Consider the following 19,692-nt stretch of genomic DNA (forward strand, 5'->3'; position numbering starts at 1 on the left):
TTCGAGTTCTGTTCAAATAATTTTGAAATTGTTTCCATTTCAATAAGAATCCTGAAAGGATTCTAACGAGAATCCTGAAGAAAGCTAATGAGAATAGTTAATGGATTCTGATAAGAATCCTAGAAGGCTTTCAATGAAATCCCTGGAAGGTTTCTGATAAGAATTCTGGTAGGATTCCTGGAAATATTATAATGAGAATCTTATAAGAAATGTGATATAAATCCGGATTTCAGAGTAAATCTCTGCAATGTTGCTTTTGGGAATCCTTAAAAGTTAGGATTAGTATCGTGGAAAGATTTAATGTGAATCCAGGAAAGATTCTGTTGATAATCCAGGAAGAATTCTGATGAGAATCCAGGAAGGTTTTCTGAAAATGAGAATCATGAAAGAAATCCTGTAGAGATTCTGATGAGAATTCTGGATCGATTCTGATAAGATTCCTGAAACGATTCCGATGAGTATTCAGCATCGATGCTGTCGAAATCCTGAAAGGATTCTGATGACAATCGCGAGAGAATCCTAGAAGGCTTTTCAGAAAAGATGAGAATCCTGGAAATATTCTAATGAGAATCCTAGAAGAAAGGTGATAAAAGTCCTGATTTCAGATTAGATTTCTGAAATGCTTCTGATGAAAAGCATCAAAAGCTTGGATAAAAGTCGTGGAAAGATTTAATTTGAATTCAAGAAGGTTTCTGTTGGAAATCCTGCCTTCTGATGAGAATCCAGGTTTGATTTCTGATGATGAGAACTGATGAGTATTCTGATGAAAATCCTGGAACGTTTGAGATAAAATTCCTCGAAAAATTCTGATGAGAATCGTGAGAGAATCCTAGAAGGCTTCTAATGAAATCCCTGGAAGATTTCTAATAAGTTTATTGGAATGTTTCTGATAAAATCCCTAAAAGGTTTCTTGTAAAAATCCAGGACTGTTACTGGTGACAATAGTAAAAGATTTACAATGAAAATCTTGGTAGGATTCTGATGAGAATCTAGAAAGGATTTCTGCTAATGAGAACCATGACAGTATTAATTTGGCTGGAAATCTTGTAGAGATTCTGATTGAGTCTAGAACGATTCTGATAAGATTCCGATGAGAATTCAACAGCAATTCAACAGCATCGATGCTGAATTCTCATCGGAATCTTATCAGAATCGTTCTAGAATCAATCAGAATCTCTACAAGATTTCCAGCCAAATTTTTCTTCAGAATACTGTCATGGTTCTCATTAGCAGAAATCCTTTCTAGATAAGAATCCTACCAAGATTTTCATTGTAAATCTTTTACTATTGTCACCAGTAACAGTCCTGGATTGTTACAAGAAACCTTCTAGGGATTTTATCAGAAACATTCCAATAAACTTATTAGAAATCTTCCAGGGATTTCATTAGAAGCCTTCTAGAATTCTCTCACGATTCTCATCAGAATTCTTTCGGGATTTCACCAGCATCGATGCTGAATTCTCATCAGATTTTTTCGAGGAATTTTATCTGAAACGTTCCAGGATTCTCATCAGAATACTCATCAGTTCTCATCATCAGAAATCAAACATGGATTCTCATCAGAAGGCAGGATTTCCAACAGAAACCTTCTTGAATTTAAATTAAATCTTTCCACGACTATTATCCAAGCTTTTGATGCTTTTCATCAGAAGCATTTCAGAAATCTAATCTGAAATCAGGACTTTTATCACCTTTCTTCTATGATTCGCATTATAATATTTCCAGGATTCTCATCTTTTCTGAAAAGCCTTCTAGGATTCTCTCGCGATTGTCATCAGAATCCTTTCAGGATTTCGACAGCATCGATGCTGAATACTCATCGGAATCGTTTCAGGAATCTTATCAGAATCGATCCAGAATTCTCATCAGAATCTCTACAGGATTTCTTTCATGATTCTCATTTTCAGAAAACCTTCCTGGATTCTCATCAGAATTCTTCCTGGATTATCAACAGAATCTTTCCTGGATTCACATTAAATCTTTCCACGATACTAATCCTAACTTTTAAGGATTCCCAAAAGCAACATTGCAGAGATCTAATCTGAAATCCGGATTTATATCACATTTCTTATAAGATTCTCATTATAATATTTCCAGGAATCTCATAAGAATCCTAATTGACTTATCGTGAAAGAATTCTGATGAGAATCGTGAGAGAATCCTAGAAGGCTTCTAATGAAGCCCCTGAAAGGTTTCTGATAAGTTCACTGGATGGTTTCTGATGAAATTTTCAGTAGGTTCCTAGTAAAAATCCTGGACAGTTTCTGGTAATAATACTGGAAGGTTTCTGATGAAAGTCCTGATAGATAGAATTTTGGAAATATTCTAATGAGAGTCCTGGGAGAAATGTGATGAGAATCATGATTTCAGATTAGATATCTGAAATGTTTCTGATGGGAAGCCTTAAAAGTTTGGATACGAATCGTGGAAAGATTTATGGTGAATTCAGGAAGGATTCTTTTGAAAATCCTTTAGAGATTCTGATAAGATTCCTGGAACGATTCTGATGAGAATTCGGCATCGATGCTGTTGAAATCCTGAAAGGATTCTGATGAGAATCGTGAGAGGATTCTGATGAGAACTTTGAACGGATTCTGATGAAAATCATTTGAAGATTTTTGACGCCTATCCTACGAGGATTCTGACAAGCATCTCGAGAGGACTCTGATAACAATGTTGAGAGGATTCTAGTAAGAATGTTGAGAGGATTCTTAGCAGACTCTGACGAAAATCCTCGAATCTCAAAGAGATTTTTTGGAGAATTCTAAAGAAAAACTTAAGACGAGTGAGTGTGTTGAACGGACAATTCCTTAAAGAAGAAATCCCACTGAAGTGCCCAAAACGGTCCACCGACGGCCTAACTCAACCACCGATTTGTCTACTTAAGCCACCTAAAGGAAAGGCTACTCCAAGTCATCAAATACAGTCCACTCGAAAGGAAGGTAAGGATCAGATCCCAAAGAACGAGTCTGATGTGAATCTTGATAGAATTCTTAGGTTGTAGGACATTTCCCAGAAAGCCGAACCCCAGAACGACATTCCTCAGAATGACGTTCCCCATAAACCCATTACCCAGAATGGGACATTTCCCAGAAATCTATTCCCCAGAATCGTTTTATACGATTTTAAAGAGTGGGAAAAGTAATTTGGATTAGTTTTTTTTCCTTTAAAAAATGTATTTACTGAATTTATTCAAATTCCCAGAGGCTTCGAATTTCGGACACAGACGTCAATTCAGCCAAAATATTATTTTGTCAAAATCATTATTATGAATCTCAAGCGAATAAAATATGAATTGAGTTAAAAAAAAAACTTCTAAATGGCGAGTGTTTGCTTTCCTTGTCTCAGGCCATCCATAAACCACTTGGTCATCTTGGACCAAGGACCATACAAATTTCAAAACGTTTGTACGGGCGAAAGATCACGAAGGGGGAAGGAGGTGGTTTTGAAAATCCAAAATAAATGACTACGTGGTTCACCGGTGGACCCAACAAACCATTGTCGTTTCCTTGAATATCATTTCCCCGAATGCCACCTCTCCGAATGACTCGTTTCCTTAAAAGACATTTTCCAGAAAAGTGATGCAGTTCGAACAGGTGCAAGAATAGTCTTTAAGGACTGGGTGCTGAACTAGAATAAATGATATCAGAAGGCCGGCTCCAACGGCACGTTCCCCACCAGTTGGGAGAACCGCCAATCAAATGAAGAAGGGTGCATATCAGATGAACCGGTCCACCACTTGACACACAAAAAGTTATGACAATTATAAGAGCTAAAAACTTTTCGGGAACGAGGCTATTCGGGGAAACGGGTTATTAGGGGCACTGGCGTTCGGGGAAACGACACTTTGGGAACCGACATTCGGGGAAAAGTAGCATAACCGTTAAAGATAAGCTGCTCTTACATATGTCATACTATGTTTTATGAACAAACTTGACCCAAGATATTGGTTTTTTTTTGTTTTCATAGTTATTCTTCCTTCTTTTAAAATTGGCTGTTCTTTCTCATATTATTTTCAAAAGTGTGATTTGTATAGTTTAATATTCCTTATATATACAAAATAAATTGATGGAATTTATTTTTATTTTTTTAAATAAATAAATAAATAAATAAATAAATAAATAAATAAATAAATAAATAAATAAATGAAAGACTGCAATAAACTGAAAGTTCTATCGTTAAAACAAAAAAAAAACTAAAATGTTTTACCTGTGAAAAGTATAATGCGGTTTTCCTCGAATTTTCCAGTTAAATGCGTTCACTTTTTACTATTTACCATATACCTGGATTTTGACAACTCAAAAATCACTTGTCTTTTTATTTTTTTCTGGGGAATGGCGTTCTGGGGAATGTCGTTCTGGGGAACGTCATTCTGGGAAATGTCGTACAATCAATTCTTATGCGCATCCAAAGAGGATTTTGTGTATCTTAAGAGAAAATAATTCTGAGATGATTTTTAAGAGAATGCTTTGAGGATTCTGATGAGAATTCTGAGAGTTTTGATGAGAATCATGTGACGAATCTAATGGGAATGATTCTGATGAGAATCCTGAAATTTATTTGACGAGAATCCTGCAACGAATTTTATGTGAATCCTGGAAGAAAGGATGAAAATCCCGAGAGGACACTGACTACCGATTGTTGTAAGCAGTTGTATTTTAAACTACTCGTGTTAAGTATTTTCTTCAAGTCTTCATTTATGTACCAATTCATATATTCTTATACCGTGGCTACTGCACAAAACCCAAAATGGCTCCTTTACGCCCAGAATGTCCCAACTTTACTTCTTAAACTTTCAATTTGCTGAAACAGTGTTATTTGGTGTTTCGCACACCCATTATTGTTTTCTTATGATAAAAACCAACAAACTTTTTTCTTTTGGAACCAACAAACGGTATTCTAAAACTGGTCTTAAAATGGTCACCTGTATTTAAAATGACCATAAAATCTTCCGATGGCCATCATTTGTCGAGAAATTTGACACAGTATGGAAATAAATATTTGATTTGGGTTGGTTCACCGGAATCGCATACTAAGACCTTCGGTCACCTCTATCTGAACATGTCAAATGGCCTAGTAATTATTGTGATTCAAGAATGTTTCGCATAAACTCGCTAGACTATAACAAAGGAAGTCTGTACTCTTAATTATACAAACTATGGTTGAAAATAAAAGAGATAAGATTATTTTACACCTAAATATTTTGACGTTAGCTGTTCACTTTGCTCTTAAAATTTCTGATAGCTTTCCTATACTTCCCATATTTTTTTAATGTTTCCAGGTAGTTTATAGTTCCCGGTTTTCCAAAATAGATGGTCAGGGCCACCCTGATATATTAACTTTCAACTTTCGCGCGTCAAAGGCGTAACGTCATATCCACAACGCCATATTAATAATCAAATTGATGCACTTCACGCGGAACAGAACTCACCTTCAAGGCCACTGGAGGACTGTTGAAACGATTTCGCTCACTCGATTGATTTGCTCCGAGTCAGTCATCTTCGATGTTTACTTTCAATCCACCCTCTCTCACTGGCCGGCGGTCATCGCCTGCCATCCGTCCGTCCGAAGCTCATGTTTCGATCACATGCCAGTCAGCACTTAGTAGTTATAGGGGGAGGTTCGCGTGATGATAAGCAGTCTCTCACCACCAAAGGTGTCATGATTTGGCCTCACCGATGCGATGGATGGGACTCAACTCAATTGCTTGCGCTACAGTCAATTTCCATAAATGCATGTCAAGTTGTACAGGCGGGAATGGCTATGGGGTTAACAATCAAACTCGGCTGGCTTCCAATGCTCATTGAATCAGGTTTGCGTTCGTGTTAACGAGGTTTACCTGTATTACGTAAGAAACTGATTTCCAGATTCCGAGAGGAGATTGCACTGACTGGACTGGACTACCTGCACAAGGGGTATATACATTTACTCAGACAACCTAGCTACAGCAAATAATTGCATATTGTGAGAAGTGCATTGGTAAAATTAATTATTCTCATTGCATTTCAAGCACAGACTAAGATAATTCAAAGCAAATTTGTATGAGGAATAAGAGTGGTTAAAAAAACGAAAATAAAACTCATAGAATAGTAAACAAAGATGGACTGTCCATTAAAGCCACTGATTTTCGAAGCCACACCTTTCCGTAAAGCTTTAATTTCAATGTATAGTTCACCATGCATTTAAAAACTAATAAGAGCTTACTTTGCCAATGACACTATGGTTGAGTTAAAACCCAAAGTTTGAGTTGGAAAGCAAAAAGATTCCTATTGACTCTTATTATCCCTGCAATAATTCCTGGATGAAACTCTACTTGAATCCTTGAGAGAATTTCTATGCGAATACATATTTTTTCTGATGGAAAACGCGGAGGAATGGCTTAATAAATCAGTTATTTTTAAATTTATAATATATAGAAACAATCCAATAATTTAAAATTCCATTTCAAATATCTTGAAAAAATCTTTAAATATCCGCAAGAATTTTTGGAGAAACTTCTTATAAATTGTGTAAGAACTTTAAGAGAATTTCAATTTCCAATTTTGGCAACACATTGAATTTTCAATATTGATTATTATGTACTGAAACCTAACATTTTGAGTTAAAACAAAGTGAAAATAAGTCAAAATGAAAATGCTGGTGACCAGTGCGATTTAAGAAACGTAATGTGGAACGTACTTATGAGTAGAACTAGCATATTTCAAAGTTATTGTTTAACGTATGGGAGAAGTCTTACAAAGCAGACAAGCTGTATGAATTATTGCTTCATAGGCACCATAAATCGATGGAATACGATGGTAATCGACAGTAAAAAGAAGTGTAATGAAAGCATCAAATTTTAAAATGATCAGCTGTATTGTGTTATCGCAAATGTTTTGTTGTTATTGTGCTTATATGTTTTTGATATATCAATCGGATTATATGTAGCGGTCTGATGAGCCTCGAAATGATTCCAAATTATCTCGTGATCATTGATTAGTTATCCGTAAAAAATATTGAATAATTGGTGAGTGAATTATTTCAGATATATCTGTCAGCATTTCAATGAGAGTTGTTGAGGAAAACATAAAGAAACTTTGTTCATAACTCTAGATGACAATTTGGGCAAAATGTTGAGAATGTTTATGTAGGATTTCTAAGAGTGGATAAAATAAGAGCCCATGTTTAAATTTTTTTGAATCAATATATGGGAATTATCTCTAGCAATCTAAACTTCTTCAGCCAGTCAAGTGTTTTTCTGACCACATAAAAAAGTCAACAAGAAATTTTTACTGTTTTTAAAAATAAACGCTAAATTTCACACATTGTTCCACAAGAAGAAGAAAGAAGTAATAATATTTATTTTATTTTTTTCACTGGTTCCACAACATTTAAGCTACATTTTTTACGGACATTACAGAAAATCCCGCAAGAAAAATCGAAAATAATATTCCTATTATATCGATTGTATTTTCATCAGAAGCTTCAGTTGATTGAATTCTTGAGATAATTCATATGTGCCTCAGAAATTCAGAAAAAAAATCTAGTTTCCTCAGAAATTCGTTAAAAAATCTAACGGTATTCTTGTAAAAAAAAAACTAAATGAAATGAATGAAATTTGAAATTTCAGCTGCAAAATTTTCAACAATTAATCAAAAGATATTTAATTCAAAAATTACTCCATGATTAAACATTTCTAGCACAAATTACTTCTTTCACAAGATTTTCTTTCAGGAAATTCCTTCCAATCCTCTGTTCATTCATTTTATAACTCTCTGCAAAATATTTTCCGAATCTCAGCAAATGAACATAATGCTTGATGAGATATAGTCATTAACTCTATGACCGCCATGCTCTATTATCGAAATTGGAAAAGTACCGTGATCCAAAAAAGGCGTGTAGTTTTTTTACGGGCCTTACTGTGGTATTTGACGGGTGTCCTTTATCTTCTCTTTTTCTACTAATTCCTGACATTACACTACATTAATATTTATTTTAGCATAGTACTTTACTGCCCATAAAGGCATAACTGTCCCATATGGAAATAGTAGGCATTGAGAAAATTGCGCTCGAAGATTGAGTTTTGTATTCTCATACAAATATTCATAATTTTCTAATACATTTCTGCATGCCATATTTATTTAGCGCCACCGCACAGATAACTCATTTTGCTTCTAGGCATCAGCAAAATATATAATTTGGAACACAACTCACGTTTTGCAATTGTTATTCGGGTTGAAAGTTCATATAGAGACTGTTATGCCTTTATTTTTCAATATAGGACTGCACCAGCTTCCTATTTTTCCACAACTTTTCCGAAAAAAGTGTGTTAATTTTTATATGCATACTAAAGTACTTATAAAAACATGAATGTTGCGACGAAAAAAGGTGTTGATTCAAAAATCCATATGGGACAGTTATGCTTTTATGGGCAGCTTATAAGAACTTCCAATTTTTTCAACTTACACACTTAGATCAAATCACCGAATTCGGTAAATTATTTACCAAAATCTCAAGAGCTGAACGGGTAATTGATTCGGTAAACGAACCGATTACAGAATGATCGGTAATTCTGATATCGCAGCCCAGCTGTCAAAACAACCGAATGGTCAATATCGCTCACCGAAGAACTGCAGTCTGGCGTACTGGCGTAGCTTTCTCTCGCATTCATAGGACCTTTGTTTTGAAAAAGAATAAGGAGTGTATCGAAAAGTAGTCGCAAACTTTCAAAACAGTCTCAAAATTAATGGGTTGAACCTACAAACAATTTTTTGATCAATGCTTTACAATGTATTTAAAAATGATGATGTGGTGATATTGTTTCAATAAAGTGGCATTTTGCATGATAATATTGCAAATAACTAACAGATGTCGATGAAAATCTTGCACACCTCTGGAAAAATTGATATGTTAATAAATGTGTAAAATTTTTAGAAAAAATGATTTTTGTTTATGCTTATATATTCTGTGCCACAACTCTCGTGACATAGTGTAAAACATATTTTGAATAATTCATTAACAAGCATTTGAGAGCAAATACAAAAATCGAAAAAAGTCGATTTTTAAGGACCTCATTTTTTGATTTTTTTTTCTTTCTACACGTTAATGGTAATATCGAACGATTGTAATGAATAAAAAAATGTTTTTTGAATCAAAAGTTTCTTTGCATATTGATGAAGTAATGTAAGCAAAAAATGCTATTCTATATAATTGCCGCTGTTTATGACAGAGCTTCAAAAGTTGATTAACCCGTATAGGCCTGAGTGAAAGCAAAACTACTAAAACCCTTACCACTCAGCGTATACTTAACGGATTCCGATAATTTTTTGTCAATATACTGGCCCACATATCTAGTTTCTAGAAGTGGCCAGAGGAACTCGGGAACACTCCTATAGCCGGAGTTATTGCAGTGGGTTACTGGGTCAAGTCGGGTAGAAAAAGGCGATATTTTGGGACATGCCAAGTTATCCTTATTTATTTTCAATGGCAATCATTTGAATTTGCATAAATCATTAAGATCTGATATTCAACAATCTAAATGAATGGTTTTCCACCGTTTAGAGTGTACCAGATGCGGCCACTCGGACTTAATGCCCTGAAAAACCGGCTCTAGATTTGTTAGGTACAAAACCGATTAAAATTTAAAAAAGTATAGATCGAACATAATAGTTCACTACAATGCGTTCCCATAAGCTTGGCACAGATGTTAAGATACTAATTGTGCACTTCATCATAAATTTGAGGCACCTCGGGGACCCAAAAATGGTCATTTGTAGGATCTATCAACTGAAGTTGACATAATTATTCAATTCAATCGATTATCAGAAGGTTTACGCTGATGCGATTTTCTTAAAACTTTTTGATATAGTGGCCACATCATAGTCGGTTCTGGAAATTATCTGTGACTTGAAATTTGCCTACCTTCAGGGGCATAGAAGCACAGAACCCTTGTCACCCGACCTGACCCAGTGGTCCACCGCAATAACTCCGGCCACAAGAACATTCCCGAGATCCCTTGACCACTTTTAGAAACTAGATATGTGTACGAGTATACTGACAAAAAATAATTTAAATCCGTTAAGTATTCGCTGACCGGTGAGAGTTTTAGTAATTTTTCCACCACTCAGGCCTATACGGGTTAAAAAAAAGTGACTTTCTAAAACCGACCTTGTTCCAATAATTGAGCTTTTTTAGAGCAATAATTTATTTTTTGAATTTCTTTTCACGTGCTGTGTGAAGTAAACATACTTTCCGATAGAATAAGCTTTTCATCCTATTTTGTTTGATATACATTTTGTTCAATACAAATCATCGAATCTTCAGAAGACACTTCAAAAATGTAATTTTGTGCAAGATTTTATTTTCCATTCTTTACAAACCTTGTTGTATTTATATTAAGACTGCATATTATTCAATATTTTTTTAGCTGCTTCAATATTTGATGACATGATGACGATTTACGTGAAAAAAGCTTTTGAAAAGATGAACTATGCTCTGAGATATACCGTTTTGAATGTTTGCGACTACTTTTCGATACACTCCTTATGTCCGACAACATCAATCACATTTCTTCATTCATCAACAATTAAATTTAGAGTGCAAGCAAAGCTACATCGTAAAAATATATATGTAATAAGCCGAATCTGATGATACTGGATGCTTTGCCGGCTTTGCCACAGTAATTACAATGAGAATTACTTCTTCACTACATGATTATCGACTTTAAAAGTAATTTTCTATAATAATAGGAGCACGTTACAAATAGTCAGAAGAATGCATAAATTGTGATACGTAGCTGTCAAAATGCAGATCTACCGAACTCGGTGATCTGAGCGACCGGTAATACTGAAAAATCACTGTTGTTTCGGTAAAAAAAATTGACAGACCAACGACAGTACACCAAAATTCGGTAATTATTTTTTTTTTTGCAATTTCTCTTCGTAACAGACTGATTTCCATCACGCTAATCTGTCATGAAACGGCCTACTTTCCTGCACTGAAGTATGTAGTGCGGGAGTAGTCATTACACAACTGAAGCCAGTGCTGTAATGATTAATTACGCAACGCTTTCTCATTACGCAACTGTTTTGCGGCAAGCCTCGTAGGATAAATTTAGAACTCGTGCTGTAAAAATCATCATTCAGCAACTTGTTCCGCAAACTACTATTATCGTGCGCTGTTTGAGTGTGTATGTTACAAACCTCAAAACCAGAGGCGCGCGATTCTTTTTTCTCCGTGTTTAACGTTTTACACTAGCGCCTTCTGGTGGTCTTGTACAAAACAGTGCTTCGTGCAACATGCTCACCAGATGTTGATGGTGTGAATTGGGTGATGGATTTAAAAAAATGGGTTTTAAGTTACGTCTGTCTGTCTGTGTTATTATCATCATTAGTTACCATGCAGTTTGAAGCAAATGTTGTATTTTTTTAAAGACACCGACACGGTCATAAATGCTTCCAGTGGACGATTTGCCCTTTGAAGGAAGCACCACACCAGACAACGGACTAGCATGCAACGCCCAGTGGCACAGTCGAAATACGTTCCTGACGAAAAGTTTTCCGGACTGCAGTGGGAATCGAACCCACACTCCTTGACTCGATTTAGCCACAGCTTGGTAACACTAACCGCACGGCCACGAAGCCCACAACACTGCAGTGCATTGAAAAGGCACATATGCAGCTTCGAAAGTATATAAACCGAGCTGAGTTTCAACAGAAACATCTAAAGTTTTAAAAACTTTAGTTTCAAAATTCCCAAAAAAAAATGGGTGTTTTATAGCCGAATGACGATAGCAACTCCTACACATGCTCCATCCAGTCGATCATTACGATAAACACAATAGTTTGGATCTCTTTTGAGTTTGGATCCAGGTTTTAAATATGTTTCAGTAATAACTGCTATATGTATGTTATTATAATTAAACAGCTCGTTCTCGTCGAGCATTCCAATTTAAAATATTTAAATAATTATTTGGATCTATTAGAAAAACGTAATCCAATAACAATTTGATTAGTAAATTTTATACCAACTTGGACTACTTCAGTCAAAGTGGTGGTTTTTAACTATCATTTGATTCAATTCTCGCATACTCTGAGATAACGCCCTAAAAGCCATTGGTAGCCACCTGTGTGGCTCGTTGTTTCTGAGCAAAAGAAGGAATAAGCATCCAAACCAACATCACGGGCAGGTAGATAATGATCCTTTCTTCCCCATAGCGTTGTTAAATAGCAATAAAATCCATTCAAATGCTCAGAAACAACGAGCTACACACATGGTTACCAATGGCTTTTAGGGCGAGTTCAGAAGTTATGCGAGAATTGTTCAGTTAGAAAAAAAATCAGAGGGAGACATTCAATTAGAAGTGGTTACATTATCTGATGATTTTCCGTTAGAATTTTCTGTAGACGAAGAGGCGGAGTAGAAGTTTCCTGTGGCGGCAGGGTTTTTTTTTTCATTTGATTTGAAACCATAAGAACGGGTATACTACGAGTAAAAAGGGGAGGAGTTCAAATTACCTGCTACGATATCGGCATAGGATTTTACATGGGTAGATCCATTCGAAATTAAGAGATTCGAACTGCTATCCAACGGAATAAAATTAGTTTGTGAATGAGCATGATTATAATCTTCCTGATGGGTATGATTCATAACCAAGCGATTGTTTACTGAAAAATGAGCATTCCGAGGAATTCCGGAAACGACCGTTATCGTAGCCTACGCTACCGTTCATCCGCCTAGCACGAGCTTCGACGACTCGCCTACGCGAAGGGTAATTCCAAAAGTTGGATTTATGAGGGCCCCCGCAATTCGAGCATACGAATTTTGTGGTATCATCCTACACAGGACAGACGTCCCTAGCGTGCGAAGAACCTCCGCAAATCATGCATTTAGCATCCATGCGGCAATGTTTTGTGCCATGACCCCACTTTTGATACCGACGGCACTGAGTGGGGTTCTGGACATTTCCTCCAGGTTTCTGGAAATGTTCCCATGTCACACGGACATCGAACAAAAGTCTTGCTTTTTCTAAAGCTTCAATATTATTTAAATCTTGAGGAAGTCTTTTTCCGAACAATGCCAGATTGGGTTCTCCTTTTCATAATGATTACTTGGACTGGGGAAAATCCAAGAAAATAATTTATTCCATTAGGTGACTTATAGTCACTTGAGAGACCTTTCAAGACGACTTTGAACAAACGTTCAGTTTTGTATTGTTCAGTTCATAAGTAAAAAAAATGTGCTTTTTCTCTTCAAGATGTCTGAGAAGAAGTTCGCGATGTTTAAGAGTTTCCGGCAAAACGCGACAGTATTCTTTCTTTACGATTTGGAAGGATACCTTGATTCCCCTAATGGAGTTCAAGATCTCCTGCCTGAATCCCGCAAATTCGGAATAACTGATCACAAAAGGCGGCACTTCCTCACTTGAATCAAAGAGCCTGGGCTAGAGGCTGATTCGATTTGGTGTTCGGAAAATTTGTCTAGAGCATCGAACTGATAACTCATTTCGATGCAATTATCAACATTATCCATTTCACCTTTGGAAGAAAGTTCGCATTCCGGAGAAAGGTCCTTTCTTCCATCCTTGCCACTTTTAGTGACCACTTTTACGCGCTTTAAATCCTAAAATGGGCTCAACACCAACGTTCCCGAAAAAAGGCTCAAGACCTCTTGAGCCCTTTTCAAATGTTTGTCCAGACGTGACCTTCGAGAGGTTTTTTTCCCAAGACGGTGTCCAAGAAGCATTACCACCGCCAGCTTTCGCCAACGAGTCCAACGCAAAATCGAAGGCACGGGTCTAAACAAGAATCGTAAAGGGATTTATAGTAGAAAAATAGTACTGAAAAGTACTGTTTTAGTAGCACTGAAAAGCACCGTTTTGAATTTTAGCACTGTACTAGCAAAGTACTGTATTTGTAGCACTGAGAAGTACTGTTTAGGTAGTTTTTAAAGAAAAACTTCCAATAGCAGAGAGAAACCGTGTACGCACTGCACGAAGGTACGATGCGCACTGGTACCTACGATGCTACTCAACAGAGACCAAGGCAACGGCAATACATGGCTTTTCAACTTGATAGCTATATGTGTATTCTTTTAAAAGAGAATCATTCTTCCAAGTTATTCGCATTTTCTTTCAATTATTTCCTATTGACGTTTTGTTCTTTCGACGTTTTGACATTCGACGTTTTGTCTTTTGATGTTTTGTTACGCAACTTAATTTACCTGATGGGTATGTTTATTAATACCCGTAACGCGGGTAGATCACCTTTTCGAGGTGCGTTACGAGGTAAGATCTACCAAATTGTACCCTTGCTGTATCTGTTCTTGTGAATACTTTTAAGTTACGGTCGGAAGAGTATAAGAGAGTAACAAGCCACTAAGACCCACCTATTTGTCCTAGATGATGAGGAGGTCGAAGTGGAAAAATGGCTCAATCAGCATCTGAGGTTGGTTCCAAGTTCAAGAGTTTATCTTTCGATATCTAGGAGGGAAACGATTCCGAATCAGTGGAGTAGCAGACTTCTTAACTTCTAAAATAAGCTTTTTGTTTCAAGGAATCTAAATGTCTCATGCGATAACCTGTTCACAGTTTCAAAAAACGACCTTATAAGTTATGTAGAAGCAATAATTTGATACGCTAGAGTACCGATGCATGGTCAAAATCAGTATCATTCAAACAGCTTAGTGGCCGAGCCTGATTAAGGGGCGCGCTTTTGAGAGTTTAATGGTGACAAACTGTTTTCTCCAAAAGGTATAAATAGCGGTATCTTTTTCTAATGAAGCTCTATGCAAAATGGTAAAGAATGATATTTGTATAAAAAACGACTACTTCATTATTTCTCAATAGTAATGGAGTAGAACGACATGCACTAAACAAAGGACACGGGTATACCACAAAAGATCAAAGAAAACTGGTCGCAGTGGTTCATCCCGAACAGAAACAGAAATGATTATTAAGCAAACGATCGATAACTGAATAATGAGAATTCTTGAAGATCCAGCCTGGGGAATTCCGGCTACGAAAAACGTTGCCGTTCATCTGCCTGGTACGAACCTTAACGATTCATTTGCGCGAAGGGCAATCCCAAAAGTTAGGCTTATAGTTGCCCCCGCCATTTACGCATACAAACTTTTTGGTATTTTCCTTCATAGGAAAGACGTCCCCTTAAAACATCCGCAAAATGCGGTAGTTTCCTTTCTTCGCGATGTGGAAGGAAACTTTGATTTCCTTAATGAAGTTCAAGATTTCCTGCTTAATCCCTCCAAATTCGGAACAACTATCCACGATTGGCGGTACCCTTTGTTTCCTTACTTATATCAAAGAGCCTGGACTAAAGGCTGGTTCAATTTTAAGCTAGACAGTTTTAAGTTTATGTTCGTGGTGCAAGTATATTCAGTGAATAAACGAAAGAGGACGTGACCTACTAAGAGATTTTTTCAAGACGGGGTCCAAGAAGGATTACCACCGCTAGCTTTCGCTAAATGATCGAAAAGGGATCAATGAAGTATGTTAAGTAGCAGTGAGAAGTACTGTTTTATTGCTTTAGGTAGCTTTAGAAACTTCCGAGAATCGAGAGAATGCGAAAGAAAGGAAAGTGTAGGATGCGCACTGGAATTAAGTTTTTAATTATTTTGCAACAATGACTTATATTCCTATAAAGCTTATAACAACCAAACGGTGACTTTCAATTCAAAATCACTCTTCATTTGATTTGCCCAAAGAGCTGCACATTAAATTACATTATTATTAGGAATAACGTAAATCCGATCACATTTTCCAAGAAACTTGCATTAGAAGTGTTTCCTAATTAGGACAATTTCCGTTGAAAGTCTTTTCAGACAATTTAAAACATAAAACTCAATGCTCTGTCAAAGAGAAGCCCCACACCAAGACTTGGTCATAAACCGAACACTCACCTGTGGGTTGATGCTGCTGCTGCTGGGGAGGTCGATGTATTTATTTCTCCTTTCTCTGTCCACTAGTGCCGTGTGGACCCAATCCAGAAGACAGGGAGAGCTAAAGGGTAAAGTCAGCAGCTTTCTTCGTGCTTTCCGCTTTGCACTCTGCTCCGTCACATCAAAACGCCAACGAGGCGAAAAAGTAGAACAAAAACAACCGAGAAACACACCACCGTCGTCTGGTTGGACCACTCTCTTCAACTTTATCTACCTTCTTTTACTTAAGTGCTTCTTTGATTGGTCAGTGGCGATGTGTGTTTACACCGCAAATTCCTTCACTTTCTCGTGCTTTTTTGTTTCGTCTGGAGAAACCTCTTGGGGAAGCAAGATGGAACTCTGCGCACTCACGTCTTCCAAATGAATGGTACGGGGGAAAGGAATAGGATTATCACTTGCAATACTTTGTAAAGGAAATTGTCGTCACTACGCCTTATCGGGTTATGAAACATAAAATGTGTAACGACAAGGATATCCTTCGGGAATGATATGGAGTTCTACAACACACACCAAAGGACAAGGATTTGGGGAGTCAGGGAGGGGAACAAATCCGTTTATTCCTCCTCTATAAAGGGGCCATTCGTGTCTGGTGGGAGGCTAATCAAATTTCTTCACCATGATGTCCTTGTTCCTGCCAGGAGGAGGCAAATGGAATCTCACTTCACTTTATTGAGCTCAGCATCCGTATGGAGCAGCAGGATAATCATCGACATCCAGTGATTTTCGCAATCTTTCTGCAATGACAACGAATGCCATTGCGGTCTTCTTATGGAAAGCAATTTCTCTTTTCACGCCTGAAAAATGGGGAGCGGTCCAGTCGCGGATTGTTTTTGCCACCTGCGTGATCTTCAAACTTCTTCTTCACTGCCACTTCAAACACTTACTTCCGGTTTGACTGCCGATTTTAATGTTTCAATTTCAGAATTATAACCACTTGTTTCACCGACGAAAACTACAAAACCCTTTCACCGAATCCGGGCAGGAGAAAACGAAACGAAGAAAAGCGCCACACGACGTTCGACGTGTTGCGTTGCTGATGGAAAAAATCTGTCTGCTTCTGCTTTTCGTCTCCGCCACAATCCAATCTCTCGCGGCTTCACGACCAACACAAAAGAAGTTACAAGCGAAGCTTTTCTGTCAAAACATATGCGAAAACACACAAACACATCAACACGTCTGGGCTCCGCGAGAAGATAAACAACAGTTAGGTGACGGCAGTGCTGCAATCTGAAACATAACGGGACTTTGTCGGGTGTCGATTCCCTCGTCGATTCCGTTCTTGCGCGCACGGAAATTATTTTTTGAAACGGGAGTTGACACTCTCAAAAATTTCAAACCATAAAATTAAGGCGAATAACATTAGAAATTGATTTTTCAATACATTTTAAAAAAAGACTACAAACTAGAATATTTTTTAAAACTTATACCACTTGAATAACTCAACTTAAGTAACCACAAGTATTATCGTTTTGCTTCGAATTGCCGGACGCTTGGAAAGCCCGGCACCTGGGAGGGAGACACAGATACTACACACGAAATATGACACAACACTTTTCCAAATTGCAAGATAACTACCACTCACCAACGGCAATCAAAGCAGGCTTGGGAAAAATCGCTATTTTTTATTGTGTACCTTCGATCTTTCTGGACAAACTTAGAAAAAGGGCCATAGTTTTATGTGCATTTTATTTCGATTTTGATTGGAAAAGAGTAAAAGGATGCGTGTTTCAATACTTTATAATTGGGTCCTAAAATGTTTAATGAATTTTTGTTTTTATTTGATAATACGAAAGAGAACATGGTTCTTGCAATCACTTTGGCAATTTTTCTAGCTCAAATAACGACTATAACATTTTTAAACTTCAATTTTAAAAATGGTTTCAAACATGAATCTTGACACTTGTGATCATGTTTGACATTCTCTTTTTCGACAAAAATGCCACAGGGCTTATAGTTTTAACACTGGGGTTGTTCCTATCTGACATTTCGGAAGGGACACGGAAAACAAAATATACCCAAAACTTGAGTTTAAACCAAAGGGTGTCACAAAATCTAAAAAATCACAAAAAAAAGGTTTTTTTGTACTTAAACCAATGAAAATCATTTAAATTTGAGTAAACATGTGTTTCTGCTCTAAACTTATGCGTTTGATACTAAAATTGGGACAGGGCTTTAGGCCCCATTGATCAAATTAAAAGGTGCTATCGTGGCTTTGGTTTTAGATGTGCAGGAATTGATTTTCAACCGATTGTTGTCAACTTTGTTGGAATTCAAAAATTTATTTTGATCAATTATTGCGATTTTTTTACCACTTAGAGATTTCGCTGCCCCTTTTCGGTCACCACCACCCATGCAATTATCCTGATGTTCATGACAGTTTTCTCCGGCCGGCTCAATGTTTACCATTTTTTCTTTGTTCTCGACTCACCAGCTGGTCTTGTGTACACAACAAAATCAGATGGTCCTCCGATGTTTACAGTCATCGTGTTCTCATGTCCAGCTGATCGTGTTCTCATGTCAAAACTGTTGAAGGGTAGTCCGCTAAGAGCACGCAGATCCTAGCGAGGCTAGCCCGTCCACATCCGATTGCAAATCATAAAGAAATACAATGCAGTAGATGTCTCCATCAACTGGGCAGCTAACTGACTGATACCTCAATCAGCAGCTGCAACTCTCTTTATTCATTCCAGGTATTGCAATTTCAGAGAAAACTTTCCGTTTTACGGTTCAACGGAAAGCTACCGCAGCTATCACATCACTGATTTGCACTGGTAAATCATCAGTAGGCTTCAATGATACCTTGGATACCATCTTGATGATTGTTGTTTGTTGGTGTTTTTCATAGCGCTTACTCTTTCAAGTATACTATGATTGAATTGTTTGCTTCAATGATAGAATGATTTTGAAGCCTGCGGTAGAACTTTGACAGCTGCGGTAGAACTCGGCGGCTACCGCAAAATGGAAAATTTTCTTAACAACCGTAATATATATTTACAATTCAATCACACTTATCCAAATATCATACCTCTCGATAAATCTTCCACACTGTTACCTACGACGACGCATGCTTCTCAACCGACGATTCTTCTACCTGAAGGGGCGACACTACCTCTATTCCAACAAAAACCAGCTGGTAGTGACTGAAATCAAGGATGAAAGGTGGATCAGTGCGCATCATGGTGATTGAAAATGTACCATCAGTACATTATTGGCAGCTTCTCCATTTCGTCATGAAAGTCTAATCATTCGTGAAAATTACAATAAAAACAAGTTACACAATTCGTTACCAATGGCTTTTAGGGCGAGATCCCAAGTTATGCGAGAAGTATAAAATGGCATAGGTTTTCCATTGTTAATCGATTGTTCGTACTACGCGCCAGAATATAAAACAAAAAGTATCTAAGATTTTTTCTGTAATTGAATGTAAGGAGGTCCAAAATACATACATACATTGAGGGTCCAAAATAATGAAAAACGGTGCTTTACAATTGAGTTATTTTCGACGTACCGTGCACCCCCGCTAATTTGAACGGTACCTCATGCAAACCATCGGGGTTCATTTTTAATTTGAACATCTAGGCACCCTAGAAATGTGTTTCTGGTTACCTCTTTCACTGTTTTTTTTTTATTCTGCGTTCCGTTCCACAGCGTTCTATTTTACTTTTCTCCATTCCATGAGCAAAATGACGTTTGAACCAGCAAGTATTGTAATCTGAACGATGTGATGTGCAAATTAGCGGGGTACAGATGAAAAAGTGT

General features: G+C 37.1%; 1 protein-coding gene across 4 annotated transcripts in view; it reads right to left on the reverse strand.

The window, feature by feature from the left end:
* LOC5576480 (serine/threonine-protein kinase D1) overlaps positions 1 to 17,044 on the reverse strand; it is a 50,722-nt gene extending 33,678 nt beyond the window's left edge. Inside the window, exon 1 of one of the 4 annotated variants that reach the window (XM_001662623.2) lies at positions 15,895 to 16,986. The gene's annotated coding sequence lies outside the window, so the exon portion shown is untranslated. Of the gene's footprint in view, positions 1 to 5,431; positions 5,626 to 15,894 lie in introns of those variants that run through there. The other 3 variants (XM_021844897.1, XM_021844931.1, XM_021844904.1) reach the window with 3 other exon arrangements.
* Between the last annotated feature and the right edge of the window lie 2,648 nt (positions 17,045 to 19,692).

Source organism: Aedes aegypti, chromosome 1 (assembly GCF_002204515.2).
Source record: "Aedes aegypti strain LVP_AGWG chromosome 1, AaegL5.0 Primary Assembly, whole genome shotgun sequence".
NCBI lineage: Eukaryota > Metazoa > Arthropoda > Insecta > Diptera > Culicidae > Aedes > Aedes aegypti.